Source organism: Mauremys reevesii, linkage group 5, assembly GCF_016161935.1.
Source record: "Mauremys reevesii isolate NIE-2019 linkage group 5, ASM1616193v1, whole genome shotgun sequence".
Taxonomy (NCBI): Eukaryota; Metazoa; Chordata; order Testudines; family Geoemydidae; genus Mauremys; species Mauremys reevesii.
The window spans coordinates 80826699-80844540 of record NC_052627.1 but is presented as its reverse complement, the minus strand read 5'-3'; positions in this window follow the sequence as shown (position 1 = coordinate 80844540).

The following is a 17842-nucleotide window of genomic DNA, read 5'->3' as shown; positions in this document are numbered from 1 at the left end:
TGTATATATTGAAAGAAAAAGATGCATCTTATTAATTTTGATTGTCTTGTTTGTTTACATTATAGAAACTTTATTCACCTCATCCCACCAACACCTACTAAAACTCTTCAGCTGCAGTAAATGGTGCCATCCTTAGTAGGACCAGTAACTTTCTTAAACACTGAACTAACAGTAAAATTGCAACATATTTACCTTTTCTTCCTGAGGGAAATACTGTAAAGAACATCTTTCTTGAGGTATTTGAATGAAACATTTCTCAAACGTAAGTTGCTCGGACATTCAGATTTGTTTTTATCTCTAATTATGTAGAAACCAATTTTCAGACAGGTAAGTGTAAAAAACGTAACTAGCTAAAGAAGTTCTTGTTTTGGGTGTTAAGAACAAGAAATATTACTAATGAATCTTCTAGATTAGGCTTAAAATGTGATATACATTGTATTTGTTGTGCCTGCTGGCTGAGGAAATGTGTCCAATGTCCCCACCACCTAGCCAACCTGTCTTTCTAATTAGAAAGACACTTTGTGGGCACACTGGCACCCACTTGATGGAAGGTTTCAGTCACTCACTTCCATGGTACCTTCCCCACCTCCTCTATCAAACTTTCTTCTGCGGCCTACACTGGTGAAAGTTGGTGTAGATATAGACTGTAAAGTGAGTTTGCTATGTTAACTTCTTTGCAAAAAGAACTATAACTAATTCATAGTACTTAGTCCATAGGCATGCACAGCACATTTCATTAGGGTGTGCACTCAGGGAATTTTATTTTTTAAGCAAACATTTATTGAATACTCAATCATAAAGGACATTTTTATTCAAACAAACTAAAGGAACTAATACAAACAATTTTTAAATTAACTTTACTTTAAAAATTAGACAAAATACCAAATTTTTGCTGTAGTGCTAACCAGGTGTATACAAAGATAGTGTCAATTTTCATGATCTTGATCTTTAAGCCAAGATCTAGATCTTTGAGCTAACCCAAATTGACCAAAACAGATTAAGGTTTCTTCATCTTCCTGTCATAGAGAAAGACATCGCTCACCAGGTGTTATGGATTTAAATTCCTCAATCACATCATTGTAATTAACTGACAAAGCCAATTCTTATTCAATGTACAAAATCATGAGTTGGATGCTGTTGGGACATTGTATTACTTAGGTTCTTCTTCGAGTGATTGCTCCTATGCATTCCATGTAGGTGTGCGCGCCGCGCGTGCACGGTATCTCGGAACTTTTTACCCTAGCAACTCCGGCGGGCCGGCTGGGCGCCCCTTGGAGTGGCGCCGCCATGGCGCGTGTTATATACCCCAGCCGGCCCGTCCGCTCCTCAGTTCCTTCTTCCCGCCCGTGACGGTTAGCTGGAACTGTGGAGTGCTCTGTTAGTCCTCCACACCCCTAGCAGTTTTCTCCATTTATTGTATATAGTTAGTTAGTTTAGCTCATAGTTTAGTTAGTTAAGGTAGTTAAGGAATTAGGGGGGGTTTCCCTCCCTTTTCCCCCACCCGGTGTGGGCTCATGCCCCAGACACCGGGATTCAAGCCGTGCTCGGCTTGTCAGCAGTTGATGCCCGTTGGGGACGCTCACGATTCCTGCCTTTGTTGTCTGGGGGAATCTCATCGTACCGAGAAGTGCCCCATTTGTGCTGCCTTTAAACCGCGGACCAGAAAAGAGCGGGACTCCAGGCTCAAGCAGCTCCTGATGGAGTCGGCGCTGCGTCCACCGGCACCGATCCCTGCGGCGCCTAAATCGGCTTCGGTACGTAGCGCACCGGCGGCACCGACCCGGCACAGCTCGGAGGCGTCCCGTCCGCCGAAACCGGCACCGGCGTCACGGCACCGCTCCCCGTCCCCGGTGTGCAAAAAGAAGGCACCAGCGGCGGCTAAAGGCTCAACTTCGGGACCGGTCGCCCAGCCACTGCCAACACCTGTGGCTCCGGCGGTGATGGTGCACTCGCAGTGCACGGGCCCGGCAGCTCCGGCACCAGAAGAGCTGTTGAGCCCGGCCACCCCCTGCTCCCCGGCACCGCCCGAGGTCGAGCTTGGACTCCTGAACACGCCCGAGACATACTCACAGGTGCGGGAGCTTATTGCTTTGACAGAGGCGCCGAGCCTCCGGCCCCCGGCACCGCCGGTGCGGGCTGTACCCTCTGCTGGGAAGCCAGCCATGATGAAACGCCCAGGCGCCGAGGAACACCGCGCAAGGGTCTTCAGTCGGTCCCGCTCTCGTAGCCGGTCACCTTCTCGCCGGCCTCGATCCAGGCACCGGTCAACACCTAGGGACCGTTCCTCGTCTCGGCGCCGATCCCGTTCATGGTACCGCTCGGCGTCGAGGTACCGATCTCGAAGCCCCAGTCGCCGGTACCGGCGATGGTCTGCCTCTAGGGACCGATCACGGCACCGCGGTGACCGCAGTCTTTCCCGGCACCGTGACCGCAGCTGCTCTCGGCACCGTGACTGCAGCCGCTCCAGGCGCCGGGACCGCAGCCACTCCAGACGCCACGACCGCAGCGCTTCCCGGCACCGAAGCCGCAGCAGGTCGCCGTCCCGGCACCGATGCGACCGTTGGTCCCGGTCGTGCTCCCGGTACCGCGAAGACAGGCATCGACCGACGGCACCGCCAGCGGACGCGCACCAGCCGTCCACGGGACACTCGTTGAGTGCATCGGCCCCCCAGTGGTCACGCCAGGCATCTGTCGTATCCCAGGGCGGCAGCGGAGCGGGCCTCAGAACGGACACCCCAGGTCAAACCTATGGCCCACAACAATGGGGTTTCTGGGTTCCTTGGGCACAACATGAGACACAAGGCCCACCCTTGCCCACACGGCCTCTGGGTTCTGAGCGTCGCGTGCCAGAAGCGACTGTCAGTAAGGCCCCGCCATCGCCTATACCGGGAACTTCGCTGCCACTCCCGGCGGTGCAGCCAGACTCAGATGTTCCTGCTCCACTGGTGGACGAGCCACCACCAGAACCTACGGGCCCGGGTCTGTCGTCGTCCTCATCACCGGACGAGGCTGTTGCAGGTTCGTCGACGGCAGACCCACCACCAATAGACTTAAAGGCGCATCAAGACCTGCTCCGTAGGGTCGCGCAGTCCGTTGACCTTCCAGTTGCAGAGGTTGTGGAAAATGACGACCCGGTTACTAACGTCATTGGGTCTGAGGCCCCCGTGCAAGTGGCCCTCCCTTTTATTCGGACAATTCAGCGTAACGCCACCACCATCTGGCAAACGCCAGCGTCCATCCCGCCTACTGCCCGAGGCGTAGAGCGCAAATACTCGGTTCCCCCCACAGGGTACGAGTATTTGTATACTCATCCGACTCCGGACTCCCTGGTTGTCCAGTCGGTGAACGACCGGGAGCGTAACGGTCAACCGGCTGCAACCCCCAAGTCCAAGGACGCTAAACGTATGGACCTCTTGGGCCGGAAGATCTATTTGGCGGGGGGCCTGCAGCTCCGCATTGCCAATCAGTCGGCATTGCTGGCCCAATATACCTACGAGATGCTGCTCTCGCTCTCAAAATTCACCGAACTTGTCCCGGCGACCTCCCGCCAGGAGTTCAGCGCCCTCCTCAAGGACGGTAAAAAGTCCGCGCGCTCCTCCATCCAAGCTGCGCTAGACTCGGCGGACTCTGGAGCCCGCACCCTTGCCTCTGGGGTCACTATGCGGCGGATTTCCTGGCTGCAATCCTCCACCTTGGCCCCGGAGGTGCAGTACTCCCTCCAGGACCTGCCGTTTGAAACGCATGGGTTGTTCTCTGAGAAGACGGACGCCCGAATACAGACCCTTAAGGACGGTCGCGTGACTATCCGAACACTGGGAATGCACACGCCAGCGACCCAGAGACAATCGTTTCGTAGACAACCATCCCGGCCATTTACTCAGGCCAGATCCCGACCCTATAATAGCCACCGGAACAACCTGACGCGCCGCCGACCATCAGGCAGCAGGCGCAACCAGTCCCAGACGTCCTCTAAGGCCCCTCAAGGGCCTAAGCAGGCGTTTTGATGGGATGCCCGGGGACGGCTCTTCAGTCTCTCCATTGGATCCTTCCCCTTTGTTTTCCAACTGCCTCTCCCATTTTCTCCCGGCATGGGCCCGCTTAACATCGGACAGCTGGGTCCTGCGTACGGTCCAATCCGGGTACCGCCTCCAGTTTGTTTCGCCCCCTCCTTCCCACCCTCCCTCCCTGTCCCTCTTCAGGGACCCTGCTCACGAGCAAGTCCTCCTACAAGAGGTCGAGACTCTGCTGAGTTTGGGTGCCATAGAGGAGGTGCTGCCCGACCGGCGGGGCAGGGGTTTCTATTCCCGTTATTTCCTCATCCCCAAAGCAAAAGGAGGCCTACGTCCAATCCTGGACCTCCGGAAGCTCAACCGGTACCTGCTAAAACTCAGATTCCGCATGGTATCCCTGGGGACTATTATTCCCTCCCTGGATCCAGGAGACTGGTTTGCCGCCCTCGGCATGAGAGACGCATATTTCCATGTCGCGATCTATCCCCCTCATCATCGATACCTCCGATTTATGGTGAACGACAGGCACTACCAGTTTGCGGTGCTTCCCTTCGGCCTCTCCACCGCCCCAAGGGTATTCACCAAATGTATGGCGGTGGTTGCCGCGGCCCTCCGTTGTCGTTGGGTGCACGTGTATCCGTACCTCGACGATTGGTTGATTCGCGGCCCATCGCGTCAGCTGGTAGCAGACCAAGTGACCGATATACTGTCTCTTTTTCGAGAGCTGGGCCTGCTTGTCACCTTCGAGAAGTCCATTTTAACTCCAGCTCAAAGGATGGAGTTCATCGGAGCGGTCCTGGACTCGCAGTTGGCCAGGGCCTGCCTTCCGCTCACTCGGTACCAGACTCTGGTGGCTTGCATCAGGGATCTCCAATCCTTTCCCACGACGACGGCGCAGTCCTGTCTTCGCCTCCTAGGCCACATGGCGTCATGCACTTTTGTGACAGCTTATGCCAGGTTGCACCTTCGTCCATTCCAGACTTGACTGGCCTCTGTGTACCGACCACATCGCGACCCCATGGACTCGATCGTCACAGTCCCGAGGGCCACCCTCGACACTCAATTGGTGGCTAGCCCCTCAGGTCGTCTGTGCAGGGGTACCATTCCGCTCGCCGTGTCCCTCCGTCACCTTGACCACGGATGCCTCGGACATGGGTTGGGGGGCACACCTGGGCGACGTTCACACGCAAGGCCTCTGGTCCCCTCCGGAGCTCTCCTTACACATCAACGTCCGGGAGCTCCGGGCGATTCGGTTGGCGTGCCAGGCCTTCCAGGCCCATCTCCGCGGCCGCTGTGTCACCGTGCTGACGGACAACATGACGGCGATGTTTTATGTCAACAAGCAGGGCGGGGCACGCTCCTCCCTGCTTTGCACGGAAGCGCTTCGCCTGTGGGACTTTTGCGTAGCCCGCTCAATTCACCTGACAGCGTCGTTTCTTCCGGGCATTCAGAACACGCTAGCCGACCGCCTCAGCAGATCCTTCCTCGCCCACGAGTGGTCCCTCCACCCAGACGTGGTGTTTACGATCTTCCGAAGGTGGGGATTTCCCCAACTAGACCTCTTTGCCTCAGAGACCAACAGGAAGTGCAACCGGTTCTGCTCCTTCCAGGGACGCTCCCGCGGCTCCCTGTCGGACGCGTTCCTTTGCTCGTGGAAGGATCACCTCCTATACGCCTTCCCTCCGTTCCCACTCGTTCATCGGGTGCTCCTAAAGCTTCGGAGGGACAAGGCTCGTCTCATACTGATCGCTCCGGCCTGGCCGAGACAGCATTGGTACACCCTGCTGCTCGAGGTTTCCGCCCGGGAACCCATTCCTCTCCCATTGTGGCCGGATCTTATCACACAAGACTTCGGCCGGCTTTGCCACCCGGACCTCCGCTCCCTGCATCTTACAGCCTGGTACCTGATTGGTTGACTCACGCGGAGCGTGACTGTTCGCAGGCGGTTCAGCGAGTCCTAACGGAAAGCAGGAAGCCTTCAACGCGATCCACCTATCTCGCAAAATGGAAGAGTTTCGCTATCTGGTGAGACCAGAAAGGCCTGAACCCCTTTCTCGTCCCTATTCCGGTTATCCTGGACTACCTTTGGTCCCTTAAGGAGCAAGGCCTCGCGGTCTCCTCCTTGAGGGTACACCTGGCAGCTATATCTGCGTTTCGTCCACCGCTTGAGGGACGCTCCATCTTTTCCACCCATATGGTCTCCCGCTTCCTCAAAGGCCTGGACTGTTTGTACCCACCCGTACGACGTCCTACGCCGGTCTGGGACTTGAACCTGGTGCTGGCCAAGCTTATGGGTCCGCCATTTGAGCCTCTGTCGACTTGCTCCCTGCTTCACCTCTCGTGGAAGACGGCCTTCCTCGTCGCTATAACATCTGCGAGACGGGTATCCGAACTCAGTGCCTTGACTGTTGGGCCCCCGTATACTGTCTTCCACGCAGACAAGATTCAGCTTCGGCCGCATCCTGCCTTTCTCCCTAAGGTCATGTCGGCCTTCCATATTAACCAGGACATCTTCCTCCCGGTCTTCTACTCGAGGCCGCACGCCTCGCCTCGGGAGCAACGGCTTCACACCCTGGACGTCCGCAGGGCCCTCGCCTTTTATATTGAGCGCACAAAGCCCTTCCGGCATTCGACCCAGCTCTTCGTCGCAATTGCGGAGCGTATGAGGGGCGAACCGGTCTCCTCACAGAGGATTTCCTCGTGGGTGACGGCTTGTATTCGAGCATGCTATGAGCTCGCTCGGGTACCACCTAGTCGCCTGATGGCCCACTCTACTAGAGCACAAGCCTCTTCGGCTGCCTTCCTGGCCCATGTTCCAATCCAGGACATCTGCAGAGCGGCCACCTGGTCCTCCGTCCATACCTTCGCGGCACACTATGCGTTGGTGCAACAATCAAGAAACGATGCAGCCTTCGGCTCAGCAGTCTTGCACTCTGCCACGTCTCGCTCCGACCCCACCGCCTAGGTAAGGCTTGGGAATCACCTACATGGAATGCATAGGAGCAATCACTCGAAGAAGAAAAGGCGGTTACTCACTGTAGTAACTGGTGTTCTTCGAGATGTGTTGCTCCTATCCATTCCAGACCCGCCCTCCTTCCCCACTGTCGGAGTAGCCGGCAAGAAGGAACTGAGGAGCGGACGGGCCGGCTGGGGTATATAACACGCGCCATGGTGGCGCCACTCCAGGGGGCGCCCAGCCGGCCCGCCGGAGTTGCTAGGGTAAAAAGTTCCGAGATACCATGCACGCGCGGCGCGCACACCTACATGGAATGGATAGGAGCAACACATCTCGAAGAACACCAGTTACTACGGTGAGTAACCGCCTTTTTTGTTTGTTTGTTTACATATGCTAGTTTCAAAAAGGCTCTTTCACATGAACAGCTTGGCTGCTCCTTTTCTTATCTTAACAATGAACCAATCCATATTTTAAAATTAAAAGGGGGTATCATATGATTGAAATAAAATGTAAAGCCACAGGCTTGTTATGCTATTTCAGTAGAGTACACGCAACAAAGATTACAAACACTGTAGACACTGTGCTGGGCACGCCTGATACGGCTGCTTGTATAGGTCAAAGAATTTTCTAGACTAGTAGTCAGAGGAGAGGGGGGAGGACCAATGGTGATGCAGTGCCACAGTAGTGGAGATAGCCTGCATTTGTCACAGCATGTTGCTATATAGAGTACATCATGCAATTAAAATGCAAAGCCACTTTTGTTTTTTCGAGACATTAGGGCAGGCGTGGGCAAACTTTTTGGCCCAAGGGCCACATCGAGGTTCCAAAATCATATGAAGGGCCAGGTAGGGAAGGCTGTGCCTCCCCAAACAGCCTGGCCCTGCCCCCTATCTGACGCCTACCCACTTCCTGCCCCCCCGACTGCCCCCCTCAGAATCCTTGACCTATCCTGCTCCTTGTCCCTAGACTGCCCCCCTGAGAGAGACAACCCCCAACCACCACCCTGGGACCCCACCCCCTACCAACCCCCCCTGCTCCCTGTCCCTTGACTGCCCCAACCCCTATCCACACCCCCACCAAGTCCTGACAGACCCCTGAACACCCACGAGCCAACCCCATTCCCCATCCCCTGACAGCCCCCCCAGAACCTCTGCCTCATCCAACCCCCTTCTCCTGCCCGCTCCCTGTCCCCTGACTGCCCCTGGGACTCCTGCCCCTTATCCAACACCACCCCCTTGTGGCCCTAGCCCCTCTCCTGGGGGCTTAGCATGCCATGTCTAGGAGCTCCTGCTGCTCAGCCCACCGGAGCTCACAGCCCCATCCCCTTACCACGTGGCTGAGCAGCAGCAGCTCAGGTCCTGCCAGAGCCATGCCACTGCAGTGCTGTCCATGGCTGCTCCTGGACATGGCACGCTGAGGTGCTGGGGTATGGGGGAAGGTGGGAGTGGGACCAGCGGGGAGCCTCCCTAGCCAAGAGCTCAGACAGGCCAGGCAGGATGAGCTTGCCCACCCCTACATTAGGGTGTACCTGGGCATACCCACCACACCTCATACACATGCCTATGACTTAGTTTCAAGTCTACAGGTACATTGCAGCACAAGGAAATTACATTTTCAGTGACCTTCACCCTTGTAATGTACAGCTAATAAAAAAGGTGAAGTCATTCAGCCTAGTAGAAAGGCAGCTAAATTAGGTAGAGCATAGGATGGCCTGGATTCCAACAATGTCCTGACTCTCTATGTGACACTGAGCAAGTCTCTAAACTATTCTGTACCTCACTTGCACCATATGGAAAAGGATGGCTAATGACACTGTAGCGAGGCGATGACTCACCAGCGCAGCACCTCCTGCTAGCCATCCTGGGAATTAGCTCTCCAGCTCCAGAGCACCCTCTACTGGCCAGTGGCTCACATGTCACTGCCCCCCCATGTCCCTCCTGGACCCCAGTGCTCTTTACCCTGGGGTTCTGCCCACTGCAGCAACCCCCAATCTGGGTCTCCCCATCAGGTGAACCCTCAACCCCCTATTCCCACTGTGCCTCAGCAGCTACTGCCAGTCACCATCTAGCCCCCTCTCACTGGGGCAGACTGCATTCTGTAATGGCCATTTATCATTGGCAAGGGGGGTTTGGACCTGCCTATTCCCCATCTATTCCCATGTAGCCCCAGTACCTTTCGTAGACCTTTAGCTAGGCCTGCAGCCTGGGGGTTTTCCAGGCTGGAGCTCCCCAGATCCTCTAGCCTTCCCCCAGCCCTGCTCCACTCTCAGTACCTTGCTCAGCTCCCAGACAGGCATGTTCTTCTCTCTTTGGAGCTTGCCTAGCAGTTCCTTTGTAGGGCCAGCTGTGGCCTGATTGGGGCATGGCCCCAGCTGAGGCTGCTTCCCCAATCAGCCTAGCAATTGGCTCCTGAGGGCAGCCTTTTTCCCCAGGCTGCTTTAAGCCCTTTCAGGGCTGGAGTGGGAAACCACCCCACAACAGACACCAACCATCTTAAAGCCCTTAGAGTGCTACAAATAAAAATGCTACATATTAACTGTCATTTCTCTATGGTAGACAGAGGTAGAAAAATGTTATCCTCTCAGATCTATGCCACTTTTACCAACTGCTATAACAAAGCCCTATAAAAATGTGAAAATAATTTATCTCTTCTCACCATTTGTTAAATGCAAGACAAATTAGAGCAAAAGTGCCACCTAGTGACATGTGGCCACAATGATTTCAAGTTATTTAGGAATATATGAAAAGCAATCTCCCTTTGCCTATAATTTAATTAAGCATCTAGTGGTCGATGACTAAGAAACCTGACATTTTCAGATATCTGTGGTAACCTGGATGAGGGCTCCTTTCTAGGGAAGAAATTCATGCTGCCTCTTCTCCTAACATTAAAGTGGTGTTTATAATTTTTAAATGCCTCCATGAGCCCATGCTGACAAGTTCATTCTTCACTATCTGACCACTTACTGATGAACAGAATCAAAACTTTGTTAATCAAACCCAAGGTATTATTTCTAGAAATATAAATACCATGCAGTGAAAGGGATGCATGGATTAGGAGGGTCTGAGCATCATCAGTGGAGCAGACCCTTCCTACCTTAAGGCTACTTTTACTGCTACAGAGGCACAAAGTAGACTTAAAACTGGCCTGAGTGGCCTACTGAAAAATCCACTAATGTGGAATAGCAGAAAGATGACAACTAGCTCCTGCCACCACCCCAGCTCCTGATGTCAGGCTATGTGGGATAGCTGCTGTGCTCCAGTGATTCCCTAGGGGTTGCTGCTGCAAGGCATCACTTCAATCAGTTCCTTAGCCTAGTCTAAGGAAGCCATGAAGACCAGGGAAGTATAAAGATGGCATATCTTTGCAACTCACCATCTGGCATGCAGCCACATTCACTCCCTCCTTACCCAATCACCTTGAGCCATTGGCTGGATCCCAGGTCTGGAGTCGTCATGTTGATTGAGGCTCCAAAAGAATATTGTATCAATTGGGTAGCAAGCCAGGTACCAGGCGGAAGCTTCTGTTTTCTCCTTTTGTCTTATTATCCCTACTGGTTTACAATGTATCTTTCATATTACACATACACAAATGAGTCTGAAGCGGTGTGGCTGGCTGGTTTCACTCTTTTTAATGAGGTTCCCCCCAAACCCAGTTTAGCTCACAAAACAAATTTAAATTTTATACTCAGTACTACTGACAAACAGTAATAGCTTTTTCAAGATACTACAACTTCATTCACAACATAAAAATCACAGGAAAAATCTATCCACTTATTATTCAAGTAGATGCCGGAGCATGAATATTTAATATCCTGTTTCCAGTATGTTATTGTCCAAGAGAGCTATACTCACACAGCCCTCCTTTGGAAGGGAAGGGAACTTTTAATTTGTAAAAAATCATTGTTATACAATATTTCATCAGCCAATGGATTCTCCCTACAAAGTGGAAACTAGACAAGGACTGAGAATCCACATTTCAATTTAATTGGGCAAATACTTCCACTGTAAAGAACTGCCTCACAAATAATTTGTTCTACCCAGTCCCATGCTGTCAAACATTTGATGCACAGCGTTTGTCTCAACTGAATAGTCATTTTCTGTTGTAAATCACAAACAGCGTCTCAAAAAGATTTCCTTTAAAAACATTAAACCTTTAACTTGTAAAATGAGAACATCCTGATTACAATAATTTTAAATCACATTAAATTCGTAAGCATCATTCTTATTTCATTTCCACTTTTTAATTTCTCCCTCTGCATTCTCTCTGGGCAGAGGCAGTTGTTTAAGGCAAACTCAGCTATTAAACTGATGGGGGGCTATATGAACCTAGTTAGCCAAAAGAACAAGAGAAACAAAACAAAGCTATAGCTCACCAGCATATGAACTCCCCATTCTTGAATAATGGCCAGGTTTTTCAGCTGAATAAATAAGCAACCTTATCATTCCTTCCCCTCAATGAACTTCTGCAAAAGGAGAGAGTCAGGCAGTAAATGTCTTTTGATCTTTACTATAGATCATTTTCTTATAATGCCTCCAGGCATCAAAGCTCTGAGGGTGCACCTGTTTCCCTCCCCAATGTGGGTCAGCCTTCAGCAAGCTATAGTAGAGCCCTGAATTATATAAGGTACCAACAATGGTAGGGAAAGGCATTTAATATAACTGTGAAAGGAAGTAGGTTGTTTCTGCATGGTTCATATCTCTTGCTAAAATATGATATCATTTACATTATTATGAAGGGTGGCCTGAAAGTAGAATAGGCTAGTGGCCGGTTAGCTAAAAGGAGTGCATTTTAGAAAGACCTTGGTGGAGAATTAATTTGCTGGATGCATGCAGGGGAGAGTGGCAAAGAACAATTGCGGCCCATCCCTGACTGGAGGCACTAGGACCCATCACAATACAAATAGTAAGTAGTGATGATGGTAGTACAACATAACTGGTGCTAAAACAATTCTTTCACCTTATTAAAATTGCTGGCTCTTTACCAGTTGCACCCACTGAATTGCATTGTGTTTTCAGCATGACTGGAGGCCATTATGAATGTTCCTTTTTGAGAGCAATGTTATTTTAGAAGTGTCCACTATATAACTTTGTTTACTGCCAGAAAGACATTTTTGTAATAACAAGGGTCCAGATCTTTATACTGTAGTCAAAAATGTTAACTCTGGGAGATTTAGGTGGTGATGCAAGTGTCAGTTTAATCACAGAACCTTAGTTCGGGGGTGGGGCTATTCTCCAATTAACATACATAACTCCCACAAATGTAACTTGAGGTTGCACTCATAAATCCTTCACACATTAATAGAAGAATAAATTAGTCTCTTTGACTGTAACTTCTATTTTTCAAGTTTCATTTGTAGACCACTCAGCTCAGTCAATCCTCCAAAAAGGTTCATCTGGGTTTTGATTTACAAAGAGTTTTTACTAACATTCATCTTATTCATTCTGCTGTCTATATGAACTCTACAACTGTGGTTAGGCACTCAGCAAGTTCTTCATTTAAAAAAAGAAATTAGCATAAAAATCTCTGCATCTCTACAGCAAGAGCTTCATTTGCTGAGAAATCTCAAATTGCTGATCTAAATTTGTCTGAGGCTTTTCATTTTCTGACTGAAGTTGTTGGAATTCTTGTTCCTTTTGTGTATTGACTTTTCTGTATTTCTACCTCTTCCTCTGCCTGCACCACTACTAGTTATCTGCATGGAGAATTATCATCTGAAAGCAGAATTTCCAAAGATTCTCCTTTTGATTGAAGAGTGGTCTCCAGTTCTGGCTCTTTCACACAAATGCCCCTAAAGAATGGAATTTGCTTCTTTTATGTGCTCATTTGAATGTTCAGCAAATTTTAGCCATAAATTAATTTTATTCCTAGTTTAAGCTGAAAAAGCAAATGTTTTGTTATAGCTGGAGCAAAAATTGAGTGAAAATAAGCAGCAACAAGCACACTGTCTTAGGCCTCTATCTTCTGAAACTCCAAAGTGACAAGGCTAATCCAACTTCTGGTTATTTTATGAAGTAAGGTCTTTAAGCATGCTTAATTCCTATGGACTTCAACAAGACTCAGATCTGATTCCCAGTCAATGCTCTATACGCTGGACCATACTTCCACTCATAGGATTATATTGTCGCAGCCCTTACACCCCAATTCAATAAACCTTTCCTTTTCAGCACTTAAGCATATGCTTAAATACTGTTCAAGTCAACAGGCCACATTAAAAGTGCATGCTTAAGTCTTTTTCTGAATTTTCGCCATAGTTAGCTGCACAGGGAATCAAGGGGGAGTAGAGCCTTATTCCTATCTTTGGCCCTGCTCAGCTTGTGACTAGCTGTGGGGAAGAGACGAGGAGAGTAGAGGCTGCTCCCCACTGCAAGCAAATGGGCAGGACAGGAGGAGAAAGACAGGGAGTGGAAGGAGCTTTGAGTGTCTCAGTAGCTGGCTGAGTGTATGGCGGGGAGGGGCAGAATAAGCAGCTCCTGCAAAGGGTTGAAGTAACTGGGGTGTTACAACAATGAGCGTTGAGATGCTAATTTTAGGCATCTAGAAAAGCACTGGAAGAACAATGGGATCCACAAACCCTGAGTTGGGCATCCAGGCTTTCAGTACAATGAATGGGAAGAGAGATGCCTAAGAATGGGATTTAGAAAAGCCAGCATGCTGTGCAGGGAGCCACCTAACTAACCAAAGGGAGATGCCAAAGATTCCTGCCCCTCTTACAGATTGAGAGGCCTAAATCTGGGCTGCAGGGAGGTGTCTATCTCTGCTTGTGATCCACAACTAGGAACCCCTCTTCTGGAGTCAAGCAGCTTGGACACCTACCTAACTACACACAAAATTGAAGAGGAGCAGGAGCTGCTTATAACCTTTAGCCCAGTAGTTAGGTTACTTACCTAGGAAGTGGGAGACTCTGGTGCAATTCACCCTTCTGTCCAATGAGGCAAAGAGTTTCAGATGCAGGTGAGTGCCTATAGAACTGGGTTATGCGTTATTCTGATGTGAGGTTTCTTCAGTCTCTCCTGTTGAAGTTATTTGATTCACTTTAATTGAGTATCAAGTGGAAATCACTCTATAGTCCAGTGTTCAGGGCACTGAGAGGTAGGGTAGCAAAACCCTGCTCAGATCCCTTGTCCTTGTTAGGTGGAGTGAGGAATTGAAAGGGGCTCTCCCAGTTGCTGGGTGAGTACCCTAACCACTAGGCTGAAGGAAGCATCTACTCCTTTGTCAAGGTTAGGCAGTCTCTAGGCATGCACACCAGATCAGGCAAGATTGGCAGCCCTCCACCTATCTTCCCCTGTTTTATGGATGGTGCTGGCAGTTAGGTAAGAAATAGACATCTGGACACCTAAAGTAAGGGAGTGTGCATGCCCAGAGGCAGAAACTTAGAGAAGCCTAGGGAACTTTTGCTCCAAAACTAACTGAGTTTTGATGCCTCCAGGGTTAGGCAGCAGCAAAGTAGGGGATTTGTGGATTGAAATAGTGCCTAGATCTGGGGGTTAGACACCTACTGGTATGTCAGCACAGTGCTTTAAAGTTGTGGCTTGGGCCAGAGGTTGGTCTCTGAAGCCCACCTCAATCAGTGGCACGAGCCCTGAGAACCTGAGTCTGCTGGCCCAGGCTGGGAGACTCACTGCTATGGGGTGCATGGACATCCCTGTGCCCCTTTGTGGATCTGGCCATTACTTCCTCCCCTGCCTTGGGACCAGAAGCAGCTTTCCACCATCTGCAGCTGCTCCATAAACACCTCTTACAACCTTGAATTGGTTTTTGCTATGTCTCACAGCAATCTGTCCTCCACAAAATCTTCATGTTCCTCACTGCTACAGTTCTTCTTGCAGCTCTACATGTACCGTAGGATCATACATCCTGTATTTGCAACACTCATGACAATAGTGAAGAGCTGTGCAGCCTCCATGCTTCTGTCAGACAGTGAAAAGTGCCATAAGGGTTTCTGGGATTATTTTAAAAGGTGCAAAAATTATGGGATGGAGAAAGTTACATTCCATTGACCCTTCACTCCCAGTCACCCCTGCACAATTTGTTTCTACCCTACCATGCATCACCCAAATTTCCCAAAAGAGAGTGCCGGACAATGGCAAATTGCACACTAGGATACCTACCCAGGATGCACCTCACTGTGCATGGACACAAGCACTCCTGGTGAGAACATGCAGTGCCAGTACAAGGAGTTAAGTATGCATGTGCACAAATGATATACTAACTGTGGCAGCTTCATGCCAACATAACTTACCTCAACCAAAGTTTGTAGAGTAGTGTAATCAGGTGCAGACTCACCTTCTGCTGGTCATCTCGGGAATTAGCTCACCAGTCATCAGAGTGCCCTCTGCAAGCCAGGTGTCCTGCCTGTCATTGGCCCCCCATATCCCTCCCAGACCCTGGTGCCCTTGTCTTGGGTGCTGCCCCCCTGGCAGTACCCCACTCTCTCTGGGTCTCCCCACCCAGGAGAACCCCCATCTCCTAAACCCATGTTGCCTCAGTCGTGGCTACTGCCAGTCATCATCTAGCCCTGACGCCCTGGGGCAAACTGCAGTCTATCAGCTAATCATCACAGGCAACAAGGGGTTTGGACTGGCTGCCTTTACCCACCCTCAGGCTGCCCCCTGCAACCCCAATACCTATGTGGGCCTAGGACCAGGCCCAGCAGCCTGGAGAGTTGCTGGCCTAGGGCTTCCCAGCCCCCAAGGCCTTTCCCCAGCCCTGCCTCACTCTAGGTCCCCAGATGTGTTTCCCCAGAAGCCTGACCACCCTGCCTGCCTCTCTCTCTCTCTCCAGTTAGAGTGAGACTGCTGAGCTTCTGGCTCCCCTGGCCTTCTTATAAGGCCTAGTTGCTCAGTTTGGGGCATGGCCCCAGCTGCAGCCACTTCCGCCAATCAGCCGGGATTTTGCTCCCTTCCGCAGCCCCAGCCCTCTGCAGGGCTTTTCCAACCCCTTCAGGGCTGGAGCGGGTGTTCACCCCGCTACAGTAGGCACGGCCAAGACAAGTTATTTGCAGAATCTGTGAGAGAACCCAAGAGCCTTGACTCCCAGTTCCCTATTCTAATCACTAAAGGGTAGGAGCAGTATAATAGCAGTGATTGTAATTTACAAGTGTTGTCCAAAGAGCACTTTTCATGGTGTAATGATAATTTGTACAGCAATTTCCCTCTCATTAAGTGAGGGATATTTCACCTTACAACATTTAAAAATAATACTTTCTTGCTGCCTATTCTCCTCACAGTAGTTTGCTGTGATACTGACAGTGAAATACGTCTGTTATCTGTCACACAAAATATATTTGTGAAAAGGAGAAAAGCAATCCCGATGTTTTAAAGATAAAAGTAACCAGGATTCTTCCTCAGGCAATGATAAGCTAGAAACCTGCACAGTACAATATATTGTGCTAAGGAAATAATAACATAGGATGTCTCTGAATAGAGTGATACTTGACTTCTCCCACAGATAGATCACCTATTTCCCTTGCTACCCACACACTCACCAAATCACAGACCATGATGGCCTTACCTCATGTAAATAGTACCATTTCAGCACTTGGTCGTGTAAGTTTAATTGCTATTGACTGAGCTTTAGCTGGTCTCCACAAACCACCCAGAAGTCCAATGGCATGGAGATAAGTCACCAGGTCCTGATGGTATTCAACCAAGAGTTCTGAAGGAACTCATATATGAAATTGCAGAACAATTAACTGTGGTATGTAACTGGTCACTTACATCAGATTCTGTACCAGACGACTAGAAGATAGCTAATGTACCTGTTGCCGGCTCAAAGGGCCCGAGGAAGAGCAGGGTTCGTTGCCCGGTGTACGTCGCACTAATTAACACACCAGGGTGGAGGAGCAAACCAAGTTTATTTGAACCCAAATAAGGTGCCAGGGAGAAAAAGCATTCTCAAATCCTGCACACCCGCGCGCAGGCGGGGTCCCAGCATTTATACCCCCCTTGTTTTTCCCCCTTCCTCCCTCCCCCTTGCAACAGTTACACTTAACACTATAATGTAGCTTGTTAGAACTGTTCTCATTCGCATATTTATCTATTGGCCTTGTCAGCTCAGGCACATGAAGACTTCTCCCCCTTTCCTCCCCCCCTTATCACTACTTTTGCTAGTTTAAGCAGGACTGCAGCTGTTTGCTAGAAAAGCTGACTCTCAGATATTCTGCTTTTAGGCTGTTAGCATGTAGGTTGGTTAAAGTTTCCAAATTGGAGTTACTGTGGCTCACTTAGACCCAGAGCAGGGGCCTCATTGACACTTGTGGTCTTCCACTCCCCCCCAAGTTACCTAGATTTATGCCTAGTGACACCAACATACCCCTTCACATAACTAAGAACCAGGAGTCACCCAATTAAACTGATAGGTAGCTGTTTAAAACAAATAAAAGTAAATACTTCTTCACATAATGCACAGTCAGCTTGTGGAACTCACTGTCAGGGGATGTTGTGAAGGCAAAAAATATAACTGGGTTCAAAAAAGGATTAGATAAGTTAGTGGAGGATAGGTCAATCAATGGCTACTAGCCAGGATGGTCAGGAATGCAACCCCATGCTGTGTGTCTCCCTAAGCCTCTGACTGCCAGATGCTGGGATTGGATCACTCAATAATTGCCCCGTTCTGTTCACTCCCTTTGAAGCATCTGGCACTGGTCACTGTCAGAAGACAGGATACTAAGCTAGATGGACCATTGGTCTGACCCAGTATGGTTGTTCTTATAAGTTCTGCTCCAACCAGCAATTAGTCTATAAGTGTGGAAGAGAATAAACCCTGGTTAGCACCAATTCAAGAAAAGAGAATGCTACTGTTGTTTTTACCACCCCATTACAAAGTTGAAATCCTATTTCAGATTTCAGTCTTAGAAGTAGCCATCGAGGCAACT